We start from the raw sequence: 21,501 nt of genomic DNA on the forward strand, positions 1-21,501 counted from the left end.
AGTTTCCACTGAATTTCATGGAAATTGATGGATTATGTCAGCTCCCTGGCAGTTTAGATTCAATGGGATTATGCTATTCAGATATGGTAAATGGGTAAACTTGCTTGAGGATTGTATTATTTTCTATTTAAACACAGATCTGCATAACACAATTTTTTCATGTGAGCTGAAGTTTTCACATGAGCAGACTTGTTTATTCTTCATATGAGCAGATTGCTTAGATCAGTTGTGAAGCTGAGCAGGACTGCAGAGAGAGGCTAAGTGAATTATCATCTCCATTGCTGAACATCCAGAATAAGGACTTTGGGTAAAACATGGCTTTCCCAGGTTGTCAACTGCCCAGGAAGTCAGCAGCTAGAGCCTAAGAAAGCTATTAATTTACTATAACCTCAATTCTTGCATGTCACTAGGATAACTACTAAAACTGAAGCTTATGTTTTGAAGAACTTTCCTAAAGTATGATGTTTCTACAAAGGTAATCTTTAATAATTTTATGGTGGTTCTGAAAAGAGTCCTTGATGGAGGTCTATAGGAGAAGATAGGTTTGATCTACTGTCAGTTGACATTTTTACTCACGTGGAAAAACAGTTAACAAAAAGTCCCAATCACATTACTGAATTTTAAATTTAAGACACTGTGGTAAATTCTAAAGGCCCTTCAGACTTGAAGAGAAGCAGATTTTGACTTAGTAGTACAACAGTTTCTGTTTTGCTTAGGAAGATTTTGTAATAGTATTTTACTCTATTTTTAGCCTTTCTTCCTGTCCTGGTTTCAGCAGGGATAGAGTTAATTTCCTTCCTAGTAGCTGGTACAGTGCTGTGTTTTGGATTTAGGGTGAGAACAATGTTGATAACACATTGATGTTTTTAGTTGTTGCTAGGTAGTGTTTATACTAGTCAAGGACTTTCCAACTTCCCATGCTCTACCGACTGAGAAGGCTGGAGGGACACAAGAAGCTGGGAGGGGGCACAGCCAGGGCAGCTGAGCAATACTGGCCAATGGGATATCCCATACCATGTGACATTCCATACCATGTGACATCATGCTCAGTATAAAAGCTGGGGGAAGAAGAAGGAAGGGGGGGATGTTTGGAGTGGTGCTGTTTGTCTTCCCAAGTAACCATTACATGTGATGGAGCCCTGCTTTCCTGGAGATGGCTGAACACCTGCCTGCCCATGGGAAGTAGTGAATTAATTCCTTTGTTTTGCTTTGCTTGCGTGCGCGACTGTTGCTCTACCTATTAAACTGTTTTTATCTCAACCCACGAGTTTTCTCACTTTTACCCTTCCGATTCTCTCCCCCATCCCACTGAGGGGGGGTGAGCGAGCGGCTGCCTGGTGCTCAGTTGCCAACTGGGGTTAAACCACGACACTTCCTAAGAAATCCAGATGAAAATTCAGAGACATGCTTCCCCCCACATCCACACCCACTCCTCCATTTTACTGAAGGGAAATAAAAGCATTTGGAAAAGAATTGTATTTGACATCTCAGCTGTCTCTTCATCTAGAGGATGAAATGGTGGTTTATTTTATTTTATTTCCTATTTCATGTCAGAACATGACAAACATTTTTGCTACCTCAGGATTTAAGCATGTTCCTCAATACCCTGATGCAGTTCTTGTTATTATTGGGCTACTGCTTTCCACTTCTCCTAAGCAAAGTACTCTAAACACACACTTTGTTCTTGAATACACGAGGCATCTTGGGGAGAACCAGTAAGGTCTCAGTTTATAAGTCAGCAGACTTTCATCCTATTGCCTTGAAGTCACTCTTAACTCAAGGCTGGGTAGGATAAAACGTTTATGAAAGTTAGAGATTAAAAAAAAAATAAGTAAAGGGAATCAAGTTATTAATCTACTTCCATTAAGTTTAAATCATAAAGGTATCTTTTCTGTTGTCTACCTGATGTCCTGACCCCCATCATTCAGAGGTTCTGTAATTTTGAAAACCATCTGCCTCAGGATGCATCTGCTAGGAGAAAATCTTTTGCAGTGGAGCAGCTAGCTTTAATAGATAATTTCTTTTTTAAGTCCCCCCTTTTTAAAGTATTAATTCTTTCTTTTTTTCTTATCTAGGAGAGATCAGGAATGGCTAGAATAATTAAAATAAGAATTATCTCCCTTTGAAAATGTCTCTTCGTTAAACCACATGCTGTCTTTTTGACCAGATAGATAGTTAACACTTTTCAAAAAGAAGAGCATCTCTCCTTTGATACATTTCAGTGTGAAAAAGTCCTCTGTATTGAACTTTTGCTCTACATCAGCCTGTGAAAAGATGGTGTGCTTGATTTAAAAAAAAAAAAATTAAAAAAATCATCTGGATGAGCTAAATGTGCACAGTTCATTATTGGCTTCTTACTGATGTGGTTGTAAATGATCACATGGAGGTGAGAGAGGGGGTTTGAGATGACACTTTTCTTCTTCTTGAGCTACTGGCCATAAAAAGATCTGCTTGCAACTACAAAAGGATAGAGTAAAGCTTCACTTGAGAAAAGAGTTGCTTCTGTTTCCCACTCATTTCTTGACTTCCAGAGTGCTCTGGCAAATGAGAGCTCTGGTCAGTGCTGTTTTCAAACTGTACATAGGTTTACTCACTGAGAAAAGAAATGAGACAAACACATTTTCTGTGTGTTGCTCAAGAGAATCTGAGGATGAGAGAACTTGGCAGAGGCTTCAGCTGCACAGAAAAGGAAGGCAAACCTAAAAGCAAAGAAAGTGATGAGCCTGGAGGCTTCCAAAATGGGAGGTAGTCAGCTAAAATTCCTGAGTTTGTGATTGCCTGTTGGAGCCCCCTATTAAGAAAGGGTAACATCAGTGCTCTAAACCAGTATTGTGTGCTGCACAACAGCACTCAGCCATGCTTAATATTGGTTGAATGAATGGGCTGAACTTGCTGAAACAGAGAAGCTGTTCTACGCTGTGGCATTTTGAGAAGGTGTTAATTTCTCTATATACAAACAACGTGACACATCTTAACATTTACCAAAAAAAAAAAAAAAAAGGTCCTAGAAACTCCATGGGGTATGAATCCTGCACAAGCAGGTTGTATGTACAGCTGCTGTTATAATTATACCTGAGTCTGTGATTAAGAAACAGTGAATCCAAGCAGCAGTTTTGGGTAGGTAAATGTGAAGAAGCTGTTTCTTGAATGTGTTCAGTACCTGTGTACTTGCACTAAGCTGCTTCTTATATGATCAATTACATATGCTGACCTTAAATATGTAGATGCAATATTTGTCCTTCATCAGCGTTTGAACACTTATGCTGTGAAAGCCAGTAATTAGTCCTTTAAGAAAGTGTGCCTGGTGTAATATTTTTGGCTGCATCCAGAAAGAAAAATAAAAGGTGAACTGTTCCAAAACTTGCTTCTATTTTGTTTGCTTTCATTTTATTGTCTTTTCAACAAATTATTTGCCTTTTTTTCTTTCTTCTTTTTTTTTTTTCAAATGTGAATATACACAGACGAAGGGCGTGCTGCTTTCTCAGTATTGCACTGAGAAAAAAATTAATACTCTACGGTTTGAATTAATACTTTTAACATCAAACATGAGAGTGGCAGGAGTCCAGGGATTTCTGTTTTGGAGGAATATAACATAAATCATTAATTGCCAAAAATTTCAGAAATTAATATTAGAACCTGAAGGCCAAGTTCTCCATGATCCCTTTGTGCCAAGCATGCTCAAACCCAAAGACAGAAATTATGTTTGATAGGATTTTTCTCAACTGCTGAGGCTGTTTTGGTCTGAACTGAAGGTAAAGTCCTTTTCTCCCTCGTGTTGTTAATTTCTTCCGATATGAAGTCAGCAAAAGGAGAGAGGAGGAATTAGTCCAGCATTTCAGAATAAGAGCCTTCAGGTAGATAGAATATGGGAAAGAGAAATCGTTAGAAGAGCAATATGAGAGGCAGGGACAAAGAAACAGTGAGTTGGGCAGAAGTGATGCACTAGATCAGCAAGACCGAGAGCGGTCATTCCCTGGAATTTTAGTCCTTGGTCTCCCATACATGGTCACGAAGATTTTAACTAACAGCAACCTACAGCTGAGATAGTACATGAGCTCAGAACTATACTTAAACAGTGATTCAGAAAAGCTGCACTTAAGGATCATTGCATTAATTAGTCTTCTTCCCAGAATCTGGAAGAGAAACAGCATTTTGTGGGTTTTAAAACTTTCTCAATTTCAGCAAGAAACACGCTCTCAAATTGCATATGCAATTCTCCCAGTGTTTAGTTCTGCTTTTGGGAAGGGAAATGAAAAAATATGGATTCATTCCTAGGAAGGAATGGAGAGAGATGAACAATCTTCCAGAAGATAATATGGAGCACAAAAATTTAATTTTTTACAGAGAGCTCTAGTGGGTAGAGCTTATGGTGCAACAACCAGTCTGTACACTGCAATTAGGAAAATGTTCTGCCAGAGGGAGAAAGGAAAATGGAAGAAATGTTACCAAGATTTAAAGATTTTATTACATGTTAGCCTTTATGGATGTTAGAAAATAGAGTTTCTTTCCTATTTCTTTCACGCCTTCTTGCTTGAGTTCTGTGACCTGTTATGCTGGTTTTAATGGGAGGTCATAGAACATTTGGGTGAAAGACAAATTTGGTACACTAACCAGTTTACCTGGTTCCATATAATGGTAGGATAGTTTTATGTCAGCAAACCCTCTGAAATAATCTGTTCTTAATTATATAATTAAAGCAGAAGTTGATTCTCTTGAAGTTAGTCTATAATAAGGTGGCACAGACAGCATATTCTTTCTGAAAATGTATACCTTTTCTTTATGATCACCAGTTTTTGATATATTGCTAGGATTTCAACCAACTGGAGTCACTGAGAGAAGCAAATGAAGAAAAATTCAGAATTGTTATGGTAATAATTTCAGATTATTTCAGCCACGTTGGTTATGATTTTCTTGACATCTGTATGCATGTGTGGACTCTCATACAATTACATGAGAATTCACTTTTGTTAAACTTAGCTGTCTTACTATAAAAAAAAAAAAAAGAAGGACTGAAGTTTCTTGTTTTTAGAGGAGAAATGTTCTGTGAGTGAAAATATAGGTGCTCTACTTCAGTGTTTTTCTGTTCCTTTTTTCTCTCCCCCCCCCCCGCAGTGAAATCTTTATTACAAGAAAAAAAAAGGTGTTGCTTTATTCTTTTATTCATCTCGTAAATATTAACTCTGCATCCATCAGAACTCTAAATCACCTGGAGAATATTTATTAGGAAAAAAGGGTACTAATAGAAGCATTCAGAAAAAGTTAGAGAACGTAAAGGAGACATTTAGTTTCCTACAGACAGAGTCTGGTTTTATCTATGCAATAGTTTAACAAGTTTTTTGGGTTGTTTTTTTTTTTTTTTGCGGCTGGGGGGAAAAAAATCAGCATCTGTCCCACTTTGTCTGAATACACATTACAAACAGAAAACTTGCCAGATAATGAAAAATATCTCTTTTTCAAAGTATTTACTGCAAATTAAAGATCTCCTAAGACATGAAACGAGACAAATATGTGCTTAGTACAGACTTCTAAAATAGAAGTGAGGAAGGTGGAGTAAAAACCCTTCCAAATGGATTTTGTTAAGAAAATGTTCCACAAAGTGTAGGCGGTCTTACAGCGATGGGCTGAACAGCTGGAGAGTATTATGTCACACAAGCTCTAGCAAGGCACTGATTCTGAAAGCTGTATCTGTTTAACTAATTACTTGACTCTCTTCAAGCCAGGTTAAAACTTCAGCATTAGTGCAGCTCGAAAGCAATCTCTACTTTTATGCCTGGTCTCCAGGAGACTTGTGATGCCACAGACTTCAATAATCTTGCAAAATATTTTTGACCCATTCCTCCCATGTCCAGACTGTAGTGGCACAGTGTTGGGTAGCATAGCATGAGCACATGCCGTTCTGTGTGTTTGTGCTTAAAAGAGACTGATAAAGTTTTCATAAGACCTGCAAGTATTTTTAGCACAGCATCTCTGATCAAGCCCTATGACAGCACAGCTCTTCACTGGTCCTATTTGAAGTGTGTCAGTGCTACTTCAGATGGGCAGCGAAGGTGGTTCAACTGCATGAGTCCTCAGTACAGCCCCGCAGAGCGCTTGCCTACCCCTTGGCGACACCTCTGACAGCTCAGAGCCATGACTCTATCACCTATCAGCCCTCCACCCACTGAGTTTAGAAACTGTGTTCTTTTTTTAGCGCAGGTAAAAGTGTATCTGAAAACATCTTGTTGCCAAGTTTAAATGAAGGTTGGCACACTCCTTTTCTAGGTCATTAATAGATGGGGTCTTGGAAACACTTTGTGCTGGTTCACAAAAACAGGATGTCTGCAGGGAGACTGAGAGGAGATTCATGTAATGACTTGCAGAGAAGACTCTGCACGAAAGAGGTGATTCTTATATCTATTTTCTAACACTGAAGCCAAGTAAGTAAATGGTCTAAGTTTAGTATGTGTTGAGTTAAGGGAAAGTTCAGACCACGATGATAAAAGTGCTCTTGCAAAGTTTTCTTGAGAGTGCATCATGCAGGTTCAAATGGAGAACATATCCACGCTATTACGGCATGTGTTGTTCATACTGGTTCAGTTTTGTGCAAATGAGCAAGCAAGGGTGAATAATTCCAACAAATAGTACTGTAAGAGCACAAACAAGACAAAGATGAGAAGAATTTCTTGGTCTGCCATCTAATTCATTAAGTTGGGTCAATGAGATGCTAATGCTATGATTTTTAATATTTTTGGTAGAGTGCATTCTCAGTGAACTTAAAATTCTCATTTGGATACTATTCAGACAGGTAAAGTACAAAACAGAACAAAAAGTATCACTTATTTTTGTGGCTATGCTCATGCATTTGTGTACAGCAGTGACATTTTCTCAGATCACTAATATACTTTTTCATTCATATGGCATGTAATTGTGTCATGGCATACTCTTCTCATTTTCTGCCTTTACTGGGCTCTTCCATGACAAACTGGGTTTGGGAACGTCAAGAAATAGGGGTAGATGGAAGACTTAACATAACAATTAAATAGTGTAGCGGGAGGAGGAGAAAAAGTAAAGATATTAAAGAGAAAAAATACTTTCTACCAGTCGTGTCTTGAATCCCAAAATTTCAATTCTCATAGTGTCTATTCCTTTAAAGCTTCACCTGGGAGACTTGAAATGGTATCTAGTGAATTTCTTTAAATTGAAATTTTATTTGCTTTTGAAAAGAACTTTGTTCATTATGCAAGGATAAATTAAACATCTGTTAATTGTTCTTTTCCCTCACTCAATTAAATGTCATAAAGACATTTCATTTCACTAAACTAGGCATTTAAGCTAATAAATTTAAAGGCCAGATCCTGCTCCTGTATATGCAGATTCAGTGAGAACTTGAGTCCATTCAGGTGTTTGTACCACATACATTGCAAGAACATGAGCCCAGATCCACAGAACAAAACTTGTGTTTTTTCTGTTGATGGGGAAGGATTAGGAACCCTATTTATACAGTCACAAAATGAAAACTGCTGTTATGACCAGTTGGTTGTCTAAGGTAAGCCCTGTCTGGTGATCTATTCAACCTTACTGAGCTTTGTATTATCTGACATGAACTCCTTCCTGAAGGTTTCTAAGTAATTTTCTTTCATGACAACGATAGCAGGAGTTTCAACCATTTAACCAATAGCTCTGTGACCCTTAATACCCACCAAGGGTGCAGGTGGGCCAGATTCAAAGGCCACCTGTCCAGCATGGATTCAGATTTGTATCTTCTGCCTAGCAAAACTACAGGGAATTGTGTGGTGGAGCAGCTTTCATTTCTTCCTTGAAGGAGTGCCATTTTCAGTAGATACCTAAATGTTTGTTAGACCAGAGACAGACAGAGAGAGACTATGTTCTTGCTGAGCAGAAAGATGTTTTTGCTTGGTGATTAGGACAGGAGTGACCAGCATTCCCATTTATTTTTCTAGTGACTGTTTAAAACTCCTCATTCCCTCCACTTTTTCAGATCAGGTGGGAAAGGCCTGTTGTATGTTCACATTTCCAGGGCTCATTAGAAGTTAAATGAGGATTATGATATTCACGATTTCAAAATAGGGAATAGGTGGGATTTAGGCTAATGTTCTTTGTGAGTGTAGCACCTGGGTAGAATTTTAGCTGTCAAAACATAACTCCATTTCCCCAGTGTTTCCAATTGTATCTAGGCAGCTTTTCAATAAATCCCTTAAGTGAATACTATGAATTTGCTTTTTGGTGATACTTAACTGTCTATTGTCTGGGCTCTGGGCCTTGATTTAAGCTGACCAGTAGTTACTTCCAGAAATACTTTAATTAGTTTGACTATTTTATCATGCATTCTTGTATGTCTTGGTTAGGTTTATCTGGAACTGCAGAAGCTAGCATTCCCTCTGCATTGGCAGTAACCAGTAAAATGCTTGGTGGAAGCCTGGTCTAAAATAGGAGTGGTAAATTTTACCTTTTAATTTTTAGAAGAAATCATGCTGGTGTCCTACCATTCCTAAATGTGTTGAATAATAATGTGTTGAAAGTGAACAAAATCTTTAAACTGAGTCCAGTCCTGAATTTAATTTTTGCTCAGGAGACATTAATTTGATTTGTGTTTTTTCTTTAATGGTAAAATGCATCTTAGATTGTTAGAGTGCTGTAGCAGTATAAGTTTTTTTTCCCCCTAATCTTAAAACAAACAAAAAAGAAAATTAAAACAAAACAAGGCAACACGTGCTCCTCTCCCACCCCCACCCCACCCCAATTCTACAAATACTAGTAATGAGTACCTCAGCAATAGGTGTCAGCGCCACCAGTTATGCAAGTCACTGAATGGAAATCTAGACAAAGAATGTGGGTACCTCCATAAACTTCCCTTTGAAATATGAAGCATCCTTTAAATATCTATTCTAAACTACAATTTTGGATATTCCTTTAAATCGGTATGTCAGAAAGACTTCCTCAGGTATTAGTATACGTGTTTAAAGACAAAGGGAAGTAACTCCAAACTAACATAGTCAATGGCACATTCAGCTAGTTTTCATTACAACTTGATTTCTTTTGTGCTTAAAAAGTTCAAAGCTGCCCATAAGAAAAAAAAAAAGTGTTAATTTTTGCTTTTAGTATTCTAGATGAGCAATGTCTTGCCAAAAATATTTAGTCACTTTAATGTTGAGATGTTTCAGATTTTTGTCATTCTTTAGTCTGCCATTTTCCATGATCTTCCATACATCTCTCATTTTCTTTCCTTTCTTCCCTTCATTATTCCTAGGCGGAGGGCGAGGTGGGGGGAAGTGATGGCTGACTACTTGGTCTGGTCAGTAGACCTTTTTCTGAGAAATCTAGATATTTCATAGTTTTAGCTCCCAAGGGGGTAAGGTATTTCTGGTATCTAGGAATCTCTACAATAAAACTTTCATTTTGGAAAAATGTAGAAACTGCTGTCAGCACTCACTTTATGGGCCAGTACTTCAATCTGTAGTCTGTTTGTGCTCACGCATCATTCTCAGTGACTCCAGTGGGATTGTCATTAAAGCACGAGAGCTGAAGGAGAAAGCACTATGAGCTCAGTCAAATATTCACTGAAGTGGTCTGAAGATTCATATTGACCTTGGAATGCAGCACTAGGCAAAACCAAATGCCCTCCACTACAGTGTTTGTATTTCATAAAACAAGGCCTTGTATAAACAAATAAATAAAGCACTGGTAATACACATTCTGGTCTTGTACATTCATAATAGGCTTCATTTAAAAATTCATTTTTTGTAATCAACCCAGCCCTGCTTGACCAGTGTTTTTATGTAGTCTAATTGCACTTACTATAATTTGAAAAGCACAATTGTTATTGCTCAGTGTCTCTCCTGTGGCTGCAGTCCTGGTCCGTGTTTTCTATAATCGAAGCATCTGAAAGCCCATTACGGTTCTATACCATTCTCACTTCAATTGGCTGGCTTAAAAATCCATTGCCACTGCAAGAGCATTTAGCAGTTTTCAAACATTTAAGAGTTACTAGAACTGGTTGGGATGATAAATTTCTTTTCCTTCCTTTTGATGTGTGTTAAATAATGAATATTGTTGTTTATACACCTGAGTAAGGCTTGAAAGCATTCACTCCGCTTGTTTTAATAACGGTCTTTGCACACATGACAATGTACTTGCTGTATATGCACAGAATGAATCTGCAAAGCCAAAGTGTCTTCTCATCATTGCTGGAAAAAGGACCATGCCGGCAGGAAAGCTTGTGTCAGTTCTTCTTCCATTTTTTCCATTTTTGCTGCACAAGACTCATCTCTCAAGTAGCATTAGGGGAATTAATCTGTATACTGGCATTAAAGGTATGGGTTATATGATACAACTGCACATGGTATATTGCACAATATAGGCAAACTGCAAATGAGTATAGATGCGTGGCAGGAGAGGGCAATGTTTCCACTAGCAGCAAACCACTGGAGTAGAGCACCACTGTCTCCTTACACTGACAAAGCCACCAGCAGGAGAGGGTGTTTAACCCATCAGCAGTAGGTGGCACAAACTGTTCTGGAGCAGGAGAAGCAATGATGCAACTCTGCTTCCTTGTGACATATAGAAGCAGCAAAACAGGAGTGTAAAATTAAGATGTTATCTGTTGGTTTAATTTTCATTATATGTGCACAATTTACAGATCTGTAAGCTATGGCTTGCAGTTATGAATAAGGAGTCCCTGAGTTGAAAATTTCTTTTGGAACTCTAGCTGCTGTTTTCCAAAGGCCAGATATACTGTCGGAGTTCCCTGCTGTTTATTTTGCTTGTTGTCTCCATGTTTATTATTTGTTTTCTCATCTCCTTAAGTCTTGTGTCTTAGGGACCAAAGGCAGAGGGGAGGACTAAATGCACACAAGGTTGCTAAAGAAAAGGACAAGGAAAAGGTGGTTTTGGGTTTTTTGGGTGACAATTCACCCTACTGTGATACCAAATTAGCTAGATGATGAGGAATATTTAACCAAATAGTATAATTTAAGAAGGAAGGAGCATATTCCTTTCTTATTCTTCAGTATGACTGCTGTCTGCTGCTTGGTCAAATTTGATTATTACTGTCCCAAGAGTGACTTGGAAAGGTATTATTGTAGATGACCCTGATTTATTTCCTGCAAAGAGGGACAGTGTATTCTAACTCCATCGACCTTTTGTGCAAAAGAACATTCAGACCCAGTACCACTTTTAAGAATAGCAGCAGCAAAAATTCAGTTGTCAGAAGGTAATGCAGACTCTTTTTGAAAAGATGAGTGCTGTTGCCATGCTGGTGTATATTGTTATCTTTAAGCTGTTCATGAAGAATAGGTTCTTACACAAACAAGACAAAAAACAAGATCCTTTATTTTATACCCTTATACATAATGTATAATTACGTATAATTACAGAACACCTTTATAATTATACTTTTGTCTGAATATTTGCAGATCTTATTCTATACTACTTCCTGAATGTATTTCATATTCTAGAAGCTTTCATTTTGCAACGTGTAGAATAGACAACTCATAAGCCTGTAATAAAATGTAGTTTGTGTGGGCAGAATAAAAATGTTTGGTCTATACATGAATGTATAATCATATACAGAGCACCATATACCAGGCATGGAGCACCATGAGGTGTGTTTAGATTTTAGATTGCCACATACAATGTCAATTTATACTACAGTTCAATTTATACGGAACTACCAAGTGATGGAACATGAATGTGCACCAGAAGCTAACTTTCCAAACCTGAAATAAACTCCACTGAAGTGGGCACCAGTAACATTAAGTGTCTTTCAATAGTGGAACCCCAGTGATTCTGAGATACCATGCACTCAGGGTAATTTTGTTCTTGGGTTTTTTTTGCTGTCATCCAGTACTTTTTGTACAAATTTCTCAAAAGAATTCATAAACATTAGCTCATTTGCCTTGTACAGCATATATTACATTTTTCATTATTACTTACTTCTACAGAAGAATGCAAGGGAATAAGACAAAATATGTATGACTTGCTCAAAGTTGCAATGAAATTATCTTACAAAACAGAGATGAAAACAGCTTGTTTGTTACAGCTTAGACAATTATTGTTACTAACCTGTTTTATTTTGTTGTAGCATTTAGTGGATGAAGGGGCTGTAAGAAGTACATAATGAAAGCAATATTTTTTTATTACACCTTTTGGAAATGTCTTGGTGACATTTAGCAGTCTTCAGAGTGAAAACAATTTATTGCCTTACCTCGGAGTTCCAGCCTTTGTTGCTTGGTGTTCTTGATTTGCTCCAAAATAACAAAAACAGTTAGTTCAGATTTTAGGAAGTTCTAGGTGTTTTAAATGCATGGAGATCAATTCCCGACTCATCAAGAGCCCTTTTGACCAGTTTTGGGCCATTTTTAGTATCCTTTCATGCAGCTTGTTTAGCTTGGAACTTGTCAGTTCAAGAAAAATAAAAGGACTAAAATTTTGGGAGTAGGAACTAAATGATCCATAGATGAGTAAAGGTCTCATTCAGAAGACTATGATGATTATCAGCATACACATCAATTCATTCTGTCAATGCAACAATGCTTACACAAAAATTACTGATTAACTACTTTGTTGTTTTTGTTTTTTTTTTTTTTTAAGACTTGAAAACAGCTTTGACCACATAAGTGGTTTTTTTTTCTCCCCCTCCATCAGCTGATCTGATAAAAGATATTATTATGATCTTCAAACTTCTATTGCTTAAGTAACCAGGATGATTCTTCCACCTTGTGAAGATAATAAACAATTATTACTCAAAAAATAATTGTAACCATTTTACTCCTGGATGAGAGTCCTTAAAGACTCAAAGACTTATTATTACTCCAGACATCTGCATCACTTTGGCTTCTCTCTTTTGCAAGACCACAAATTACCACTTCTTCTAGACCACACTGCACTTCTATCAAAAAAAGGGTCAAAACAATGTCCTTACATTCAGAGGTGCCACATCTGTTTGCCCTGGGGAAAGGGAAGGGCAAATATGTGTTTTTCTGTAATTAGAGCACTAGATCATCTACTCACTGTCACACTGTAACATTTTATTATTGTTCTGTCACTGACAGTATTACTAGAATAGATCATAATCTGGGAAATGTGTTTCAGGTAGATGGCACGTATGTTTTTCTAGCTTGCAGCTGATAATTGTTCTTTCTGTGCAGCATGTAGATGACTAGTAACCTAAAGCTTGTGAAACTACACTGAATTACCCCTTGGCAAGGTTATTTTTGGTCAAGCTGGCAATAACACACACAAATATTCTTTGAGCATTCATTTCTGAAGCAGTTTGCTTTGTCAAGTAATAACAACAAGATCTGTGGGAAAGCAATGTTTAAAATTCTAGTTCAAAGATTATTGTTCACTTTTGAATGGGTAAAATGATTTCTATAAGTCTGTACATCATTAATAACCTAATTAGAATTCATGATTTTGCCTCTGGTCTTTTCTTCTATTCTCGACGTGCCTTTGAATTACATATAGGTCTGAATTGTCAGATACAATTTAAAACTAAATTAAGACAAACAGGATTTCCCTTTCTCCTTTGAATATATGTCTAAAATATGTAGATTAGTCTTACCATGTTCATACTGAGCTGATTTATATTCTACATTAAGATTGCATGACCGTCTGTCAAGATTTCTATCTATGGAACCTAGCCAGTGCATGCAAGCAATACGAAAAACATCATCAATCTACCTGTTGTATGAAATGAATAGGGAAATGAAAGATAGAGCTATAGACAGAAAAAACATCATAGCTCATGTATGATTTGAAAGCAGTTTAACTCTGGGCAGACATGGATAAAAGCCATTGGTAAGGTTAAAGAAAATAAACTCTGGAGATGGTATGCAGAATTTTATAGAAATATTTGACTTCAGAGATGAACAAGAATTTTTAGGACTCCTTGCATTATGTGAGATTTCATTTAGGCAGTAAATGAATCCTTTCACACCACTAAAAATTATTTTCAACAACTGAATTAATTCCTCTAATTAGATCTTACCTAATGCCCGTAATTCCTATGATAACTCAGTGTTAGGAAAGAGCTTTTGTCAAGCCATCCATATTCACTCAGTCTGATTACTAAAAGTAAATCAGAAGCAACCCTGTAGAAGATACTGGACTTACATTAATATACACCCAATATCTGAAGGAAAATCAGCCTCTATCATACTGCATTATTTCGGATGACACATAGTAAATATCATAAAGCTTTCATTTAAATCAGATACTAAGTATGAATCTGGAAAGTAATAAGACTTCAGGTTTAGAATCTTTTTTTATTTAAACAAATGTCTTATTTATTCAAACTGCAAAATCCATAGAGCTACATTAAAGAATTTATCTGTGTCGTAGGTAACATTGTGAGAATTTTCTATGAAATATTCAGTGTGCTAAAATGAAATAAATACCCTCTTTAGTGTTCAATATGACTGAAATATAAAAAAAGCCCATTAATGAAATAGTGATAAGTACAAACTAAAATAAATATTAAATATTGTTCCCACAATAAACATAGAAATTCAGAATGGCAGCTAATGTTCTGAATGAAATTGCCTTCATATTAAAAAGCATTCATAAAATAAAATTAGAAATGACAGTTTTCTACCTTGCTGAAGAAAAATTTATGTAACCTCAGCAGAGACATTTTGAACTAAACAGTATCACTTAAATATAGAATTACAAACAAAGTGCCAGACCATTTTTGCAAAAGCAACAGGGTTGATATTTTGTTGTTGTAATTAAGGGCACCTGGGTAATTATTTCTATTAAAAAAAATCCGTCTTAGAAATCTTTCAATTGCCAGAGCTTGTGATTATATGAAATATAAATCTTTCTTTTTGTACCAACTGTATATATTTTTCTTTCTTCCATTGTTTTTTGCCTGTATTCTTTTTCATTTTAATTTTTGTTTTTGTACTTGGGATTTTTTTTCTCCTCTAAGAAATTCTGAAGTTTAAACTTCTCTCTTGTCTTAGGTTTGGATGAAAGAACTGAATGTTGAAACTCTTTGCTGAAAAAGATGCCCTCAAATACCCTATTCTGACACTGTGCTATCAATTGACTTTCCAAATTATATCACTTTTTGTTCTTAGATGTTCTTGACTTCCACAGCAGGTATTGTAGTTTGTTTCTCCTTCCCCGTGTGCAAGCCATATCCTTCCTGTGATGCACTTCTGTCTCTTCCTTTGGCTAAAGTGCGGTGATCGTGCAAGAGGAAGGAAATGTCCTGAAATGATATAATATTTATTTTTTCATGTGTTTCTTTCTAATTGAAATACAAAATATTTCAACACTGTTTTTTCCTAATAGAAAAAGACAATATTTATCCTGTTAATCATTTGGCTTATTGCTCTTCCTCCTATTACCTTTTTCTTATGGAAAAAAAAAATCAGTGTTATATTTGATATAAGGTCTGAAAACCTTTGATTGGTGACTGTGATATTCCAAAATATAAAATGCTCATCACATACATAAATAATTCCAGACTGAAAGAATTCTGCAATACTTACTCATGTGAATAATGTTATTGACTTTTAAGCATTCTTAATAACTGAATGTTATCAGTAGGAAAAAAAAAAATCATTTTCTGAAAGTTTGATTTTCTTAACTAATATGACAGATAGTCCTGAAAAGATATCTGTAGTCAGCAAATTTGAGCCTGTGTAGTATATCACAAACAGTGAAAACATTTTAGTGTTGCCAAGCACTTGAAGAGGGAGGAGGAAGAAAGATATATTTTTCATTAAGACAAAGTGACTCTTTGTTGCTCTAGTTGCACAGTGGGGATTTTCTTATAATGGCAAAGAGCCCAAACTAAATTTTTTTCATTGGTGTCTAGCTAGACTTGAGCTTGTTTTTAGTGCCATTTAAACAAGGGGTCAGAAACATCTACAGATACAAGTATGTTGTTTAAAACAGTTATAAACAGGAAAAATATTATTGTAATAATATTTTATGCTCTAAGTTTTAAATCAGTTGGAGACCCATGTGATCAGAGGTGTATGGTAAGATTCCAACATCTCTCTTAAATATTTGATTTCAACCATTGTTTGGGTGTAAGAGTGGACCTGATGGATTTAGCTTTGCCACTCTTGTTAAAACTACTCTGCAGTAGAACTAAAAAAATAATGAAGGTGATGAAGATTCACTTAATCTGTGATCTGCACAGTGCTCCTGCCTGTTTTCCTGACAAGCTGTGAATGGTGGAGGAACTCATGAGTCACTGGGTTAGGAGTACGAGACTTCTTTTCAAATTTCCCATCAACTTGTGTGGCAAAAGCCTGGGACTATAGCTGTGGCATCCTTACATCTATAGCTGCCTTGGGTGAAAAGGTGCATGTCATACCATATAGATGTAGCACCAAATCATCTTCTTGCCTAAGGAGGCTGGGACACATTGCCAATGAAAATAAAAATATTGTGAAATGTGAAAGTGGAAAGCGAGCTTAGACCTTTGAATGGTGACTGACATATCTGTTTCCTATGACCTTCTAAGATGTTACACAGTGCCACTTAGCCAGTGGTTTTAAAAATAAATAAATCAAGATGCTGTTATTGCCAAAAAATAATTCATTAACCTTATCTGAGATTAACTTACATTAATACATTTAATTTATTAATCATTGGTGAGAACAATTCTGTGAATGAGCATTCTGTAAAATAACACTCTACAATGAATCTGAAAAACAGACTTATTGGTAAACTGGGTTAGCATGTTTATGGCAAGACAGGTTTTCTAGCTAGAGGTAGGACTGGCATCACATTCATCCACCTTTGACAGCCAAGGAAAAGTATTCAGACACTCATTTGTTGGTTGATTTGTTGTTTGGAGTAAGAGTCAAGCTAACACCCCTGGTTCACTAGCAAAATGTCTTCTCTGCTCTCCTTCTCTCTATCAGGGAGAAGTTGGCATTTTTTTTGTCATCGAAGTGTAAGTAAGAGCAGACTCAGCAAGGAGAAAACATGCTAGGCTGCTGTAAACAACATTCAATGTAATATTCAAACAGCCAAATAGAAAGCATATGTGTAACATATCCCTTGAGCTGTGGTGAGATGGTTAAGCAGGTGCTTTGTAAGTATTAGTTATTTTAATTCCACAGAACTTTAAAAATTCATCAGAGACAATAAACGTGTTTTTGAAGGATTAATATTTCCAACCAAAAATGCAGAAATGTAGGATTTTCTTTGAGTATTATGAGGGAGTATTAAATTTAAGAAACTTGAGAATGTAACTGTGAATTTATTATGAATGCCAATATGGAAAAAAAAAATCAGAAAAAGGAGTATAGAAGAAGAATACAAAAGCAGTAATATAAGACTAGAACGATTTCAGCCACTGGTGTTATAGGAAATTTTGCCACTGGGTCCAGAATTTTGTTCTGTGGGTGTTTTGTAGAATAATCCAGTAAAATAATTTTTTATAAGATGACAATGTTTGGAAGATTTTTGTCTTATTCTGATTGTACCTGTGCTCCTGCATCCTTATCTTTTATGTGTTTTGCACCTTTATCTTTAAATGGAGATGTGTCTTTAACAGACCACCTGCAAAGTACATTAAATTAAAGACTTCCATGGAGTCTTTCAGTGAATGACAGCAGTAGCAGTAGTAGTGCAGGCTTCTGCAAGAAACCTATCATTGTCGGTTTATCATTACCTTTCATTGAGGTTATTTACTCTGCTGTTATTTTAGCTAACAAGAGATATGGCAGTCAGGGCTCAGAACTAACAATAATTTGTATCTTAGACTGTACTTGATAAAGGTTTCCATTGTGGGCTATCAGCCATCACACCATGATATATTTACTAGGGGAAGAGAAAAATGATAGGGAATGTTTGCATTTCTTACCCAATTATACAAATAAAGTAAACGAGATTTATTTATAGCAAATAAGGGGGTCTTGTAAAACAGAAAAGTCCAAATAATATTTCCTTGCAGCAGTGTGGGCACAACTCAGACTGGTGTCATATCTTGTGTTTTCTTTCTCTGTTTAAATTTCTAACTGCTAGGAAGGATTTTCATTCTGGAGCAAGGCTTGAATATAAAGCATTCTCATATAAAAAGCAATTTATGTGGGGTCACAATCTCTCCCCAAGCATAGCCTATATTTCTGGTATGTGTTCTGTAGAGATTTGCTAGAGATGAGTATGAACCCTAAATCAAGAGTACTGGAAGAGTGATAACAAAAAGCACAGCTTCAGAGATGCTCTCTTCTCTCTCCTAGGAAGGACCAATACATTACCATTATGGATCCAATACAGATTACAAACACTGAACATGAAATAGCAAATAAACCCTAAAGAACTCTGTTATTTCTGCTGCCACCAGACTTTTCTGGGTGTTTGTGCCCTGGATCTCTCAATCATTGAAACAGAAAAGTTTTGTTGTTTGTCATTAACACACTCTACTAGGAGTACTACTCAGGACTTGGGACAAGTGGCTTTCCTAGAAACTTGCTATAGGTCTCTTTTTTGCCTTAAAACAGTTACTTTGGGCAAGTAATTTCTCTCTGCCTTTCTTCCCAAAGTCTATGCTGGGAATTATGTTTCGCCCTTGTTTAGTACAAGACTGAATGCTGAGGTGACAAATGCCACATAAGATCCTTCACAGAACAAAAAAATTAAAAGCACTGTTTGTACACCTAATTTTGATTTCTTTGTCCTTTTCAGCATTTAGAACAAACACTTACACTCTTGAATATGGATTTGGGGAACACCATAGCACATGGCTCTCCCTCTTATATTCTTGATGTCCTCAAATAGAACAGATTTTCAAAAACAATGGGAGAAATACAACTAGAGCAGGAAAATCTTTCTGTCTTTCTCTCTCAAAAATAATTGATATTAAGTCACTTGTAAATTTTTGTCTCTGTCTTTTTTAACTGTTCATTTGTTCATAGAAAATAATTTCTTGATTTACTTTTGGTATATAATTTTGCAAGTAAGAGAGGGCTCTTGCATTTGTGTGCAAGATAATGAAGAATGTCTATATGACACCAGTACCGACTTGGTCTCCAGACTATTAATTTTTAATGCTTCAACATTTAAAACATATTATATGTTCTCTTGTTTTCCTTGGTAACTTTTAAAGAAATGCTTTTAACGCTTTAGCTAAAAAATAAAAAGAATTTCACAGAAGGACATTTACTATAGGATACAGTAAGATATAACATTTCACTTAAGTTTTTCTTTATGGAGGAAGGGGCTGAATAATGAAGACAGGAATACAACCCATACATTTCCTCCCTCCCCCCCCAGTTTAATAATCCAAAGGTAAACTGCCTAAATATTTAATCACCTGTGGCTTCTACAGGGTAAATAGAAAGGTGTTCTTGTACAGAAAGGCACATCATCTACCTTAGGCATGTGTCTTAGAATGATAGAACTCTCAAGGGCAACTGCCTCTGTGGACTATAGAAAGCCTAGGGTGTCATTTTGGACAGGACAGCACATGATAGCTTAAATAAATGGTGCCCTGGATGAATAATGCTGAAATTGCATTTTGCCTTAAAAGAAACTGCTGTGGAGAGACAGCCTGCACTCTGTGTCATAAGGTACTTCTTCGAGACCTTGTGGAACATGAAATTACTGTGTTCAACCAAAATTTGTGGAGTAGGCTCTTCATGACAGCAGTTGAAGAATGGCTTTTCTCAGCTGTCCCTTTCATGGAGAGCTTCATAATACTGCTAAATAAGAAAGCATCTCTTGGTTCTCTAGGAAATTTATTAGGAATTATGCAAAGCTCTAAGTGGTAAAGGATGATGAATCGTATGTCAGGTTTTGAAAGCGTCCTTTGCAGAAAAAGCAGCAGTACATGTTTCTCCATATTTTAATTTAGCTAAGGTGTCATTTAGACAAAAGGTAAAATTGGAAGACTGAGAAAAACATAGAACTCCGAACAGCCGTTCTCTGGAAGATTTAGGGTTTAGGTGTTTTTTGAAAGTTTTTTAGCAAATACTTCTACAATATCATAATAAAAAGCTGCTCTGTAGACTAGAGAGGCTTCACCAAAGTCTGGAAATAAAATATGCATCTGTTCTAAGAGTATCACACCCATCTCCAAAGCTCGACTTTGAAAATCTAGGTTATATTTTGATCTTGCGTGGAATCTTACATTGAAAGAACATCATCAAGGTTACTCGGACATGTAATTAGAAGTTAAAAAAATCATAAAATTTAGTTCTTTGTGAGAGTTGCATACAGTTCTCTGGCTGGAATCAGATTCTGATACCTTCCCTGCTATGGGTTTTGTTCTTTTATTCACTACTCAGGTTTCAGATTCTGAAAATACACAAACTAAAGATCTGACAAAGACCTGGTGTTTGTTTGCTTGTTTTTTTACAACATAATGTAGAATCTCCCTTTTTCCCAATGAGCTGGTCAAGACTAGAACACCATGGAAAAAAACAACCAACAGGCAATCATGAAAATAAACTTCAGGACATACCACACAGACCTTAGATGAAACAGCTAAGCAGCCTGTAGCTCTCTTTGGGACACAACTACAAGAGGAAAGAAACCTGGAAGGGATTCAGAGCACACAAGCTATTTTGCGTTAATTCCCTGTGTGGACAAGTGCTAGTGCACAGTCAAAATGAAGCAGCTTATCCCATCTTTCAAAAGTGCAAGTTACCATTACACTCAGCGGTGTCAGAGGAAGCCCAGTGCAGTTAGGTGAAACACACTGGAGCTGTAAGAAGATGGCAAATGCTCTGTAAGGATATATTCTCTGTGTGGATGCATTTGCAAACTACTCATCTATAGGAACTGTGAGGGTAAAGAAAATTATCAGAGCAGTTCCCTATAATCTCTGAAGTGTCCCAAGTAAAAAAAAAAAATATATATATTAGTGTCTCAATAAATTAATTTTCAAAGTTTATTATTTGAAGACATATTCTGTATTTTTATTGGTTTTGCATAAGAAGTGTCATGACACTGATGTGACTTCTTCTTGAAGTCTAGTTCCTTGAACAAGGCAGGGCACCAAAGTTTGTCAAAAATAAAGCTGCCAGAATTTTGTAATGGGAAAAAGGCTGCATTTTTGCTCCATAACTTTGGCAATAACAAACCATTTTAGTTGTTTCATATTTTGTTTTTAAAGATTTCTCAGGCAGACACTGAATCTGAAAGACGGTTAAATAGTTTGAATTATGTGGAGTTGAAATAAATTACAATTGATCCTTATAGTGGAAAATGTCTCTCAATTCCAGTGACAAAGGATGCCATTTGTATTGCTGAAGAGATGAAGGAATATTAGGGGGGGGAGGAAACCCTGAAAGATCTAGTATTCTATCTCTTTTTTAGTTTAGAAGTATATAACTCAGAATTATAACATGATTTTTTTTCCATTGATCCAGTTTAGACATAATTGCAGAACTGGTGCCAGTAATATAACATATAGAATCATAGAATCATTAAGGTTGGAAGAGACCTCTAAGATCATCGAGCCCAACCGTCAACCCAACACCACCATGCCCACTAAACCATGTCCCCAAGTGCCTCATCTACACGTCTTCT

This window comes from Pygoscelis adeliae, unplaced genomic scaffold (genome assembly GCF_000699105.1).
Source record: "Pygoscelis adeliae isolate BGI_AS28 unplaced genomic scaffold, ASM69910v1 Scaffold140, whole genome shotgun sequence".
Taxonomy (NCBI): Eukaryota; Metazoa; Chordata; class Aves; order Sphenisciformes; family Spheniscidae; genus Pygoscelis; species Pygoscelis adeliae.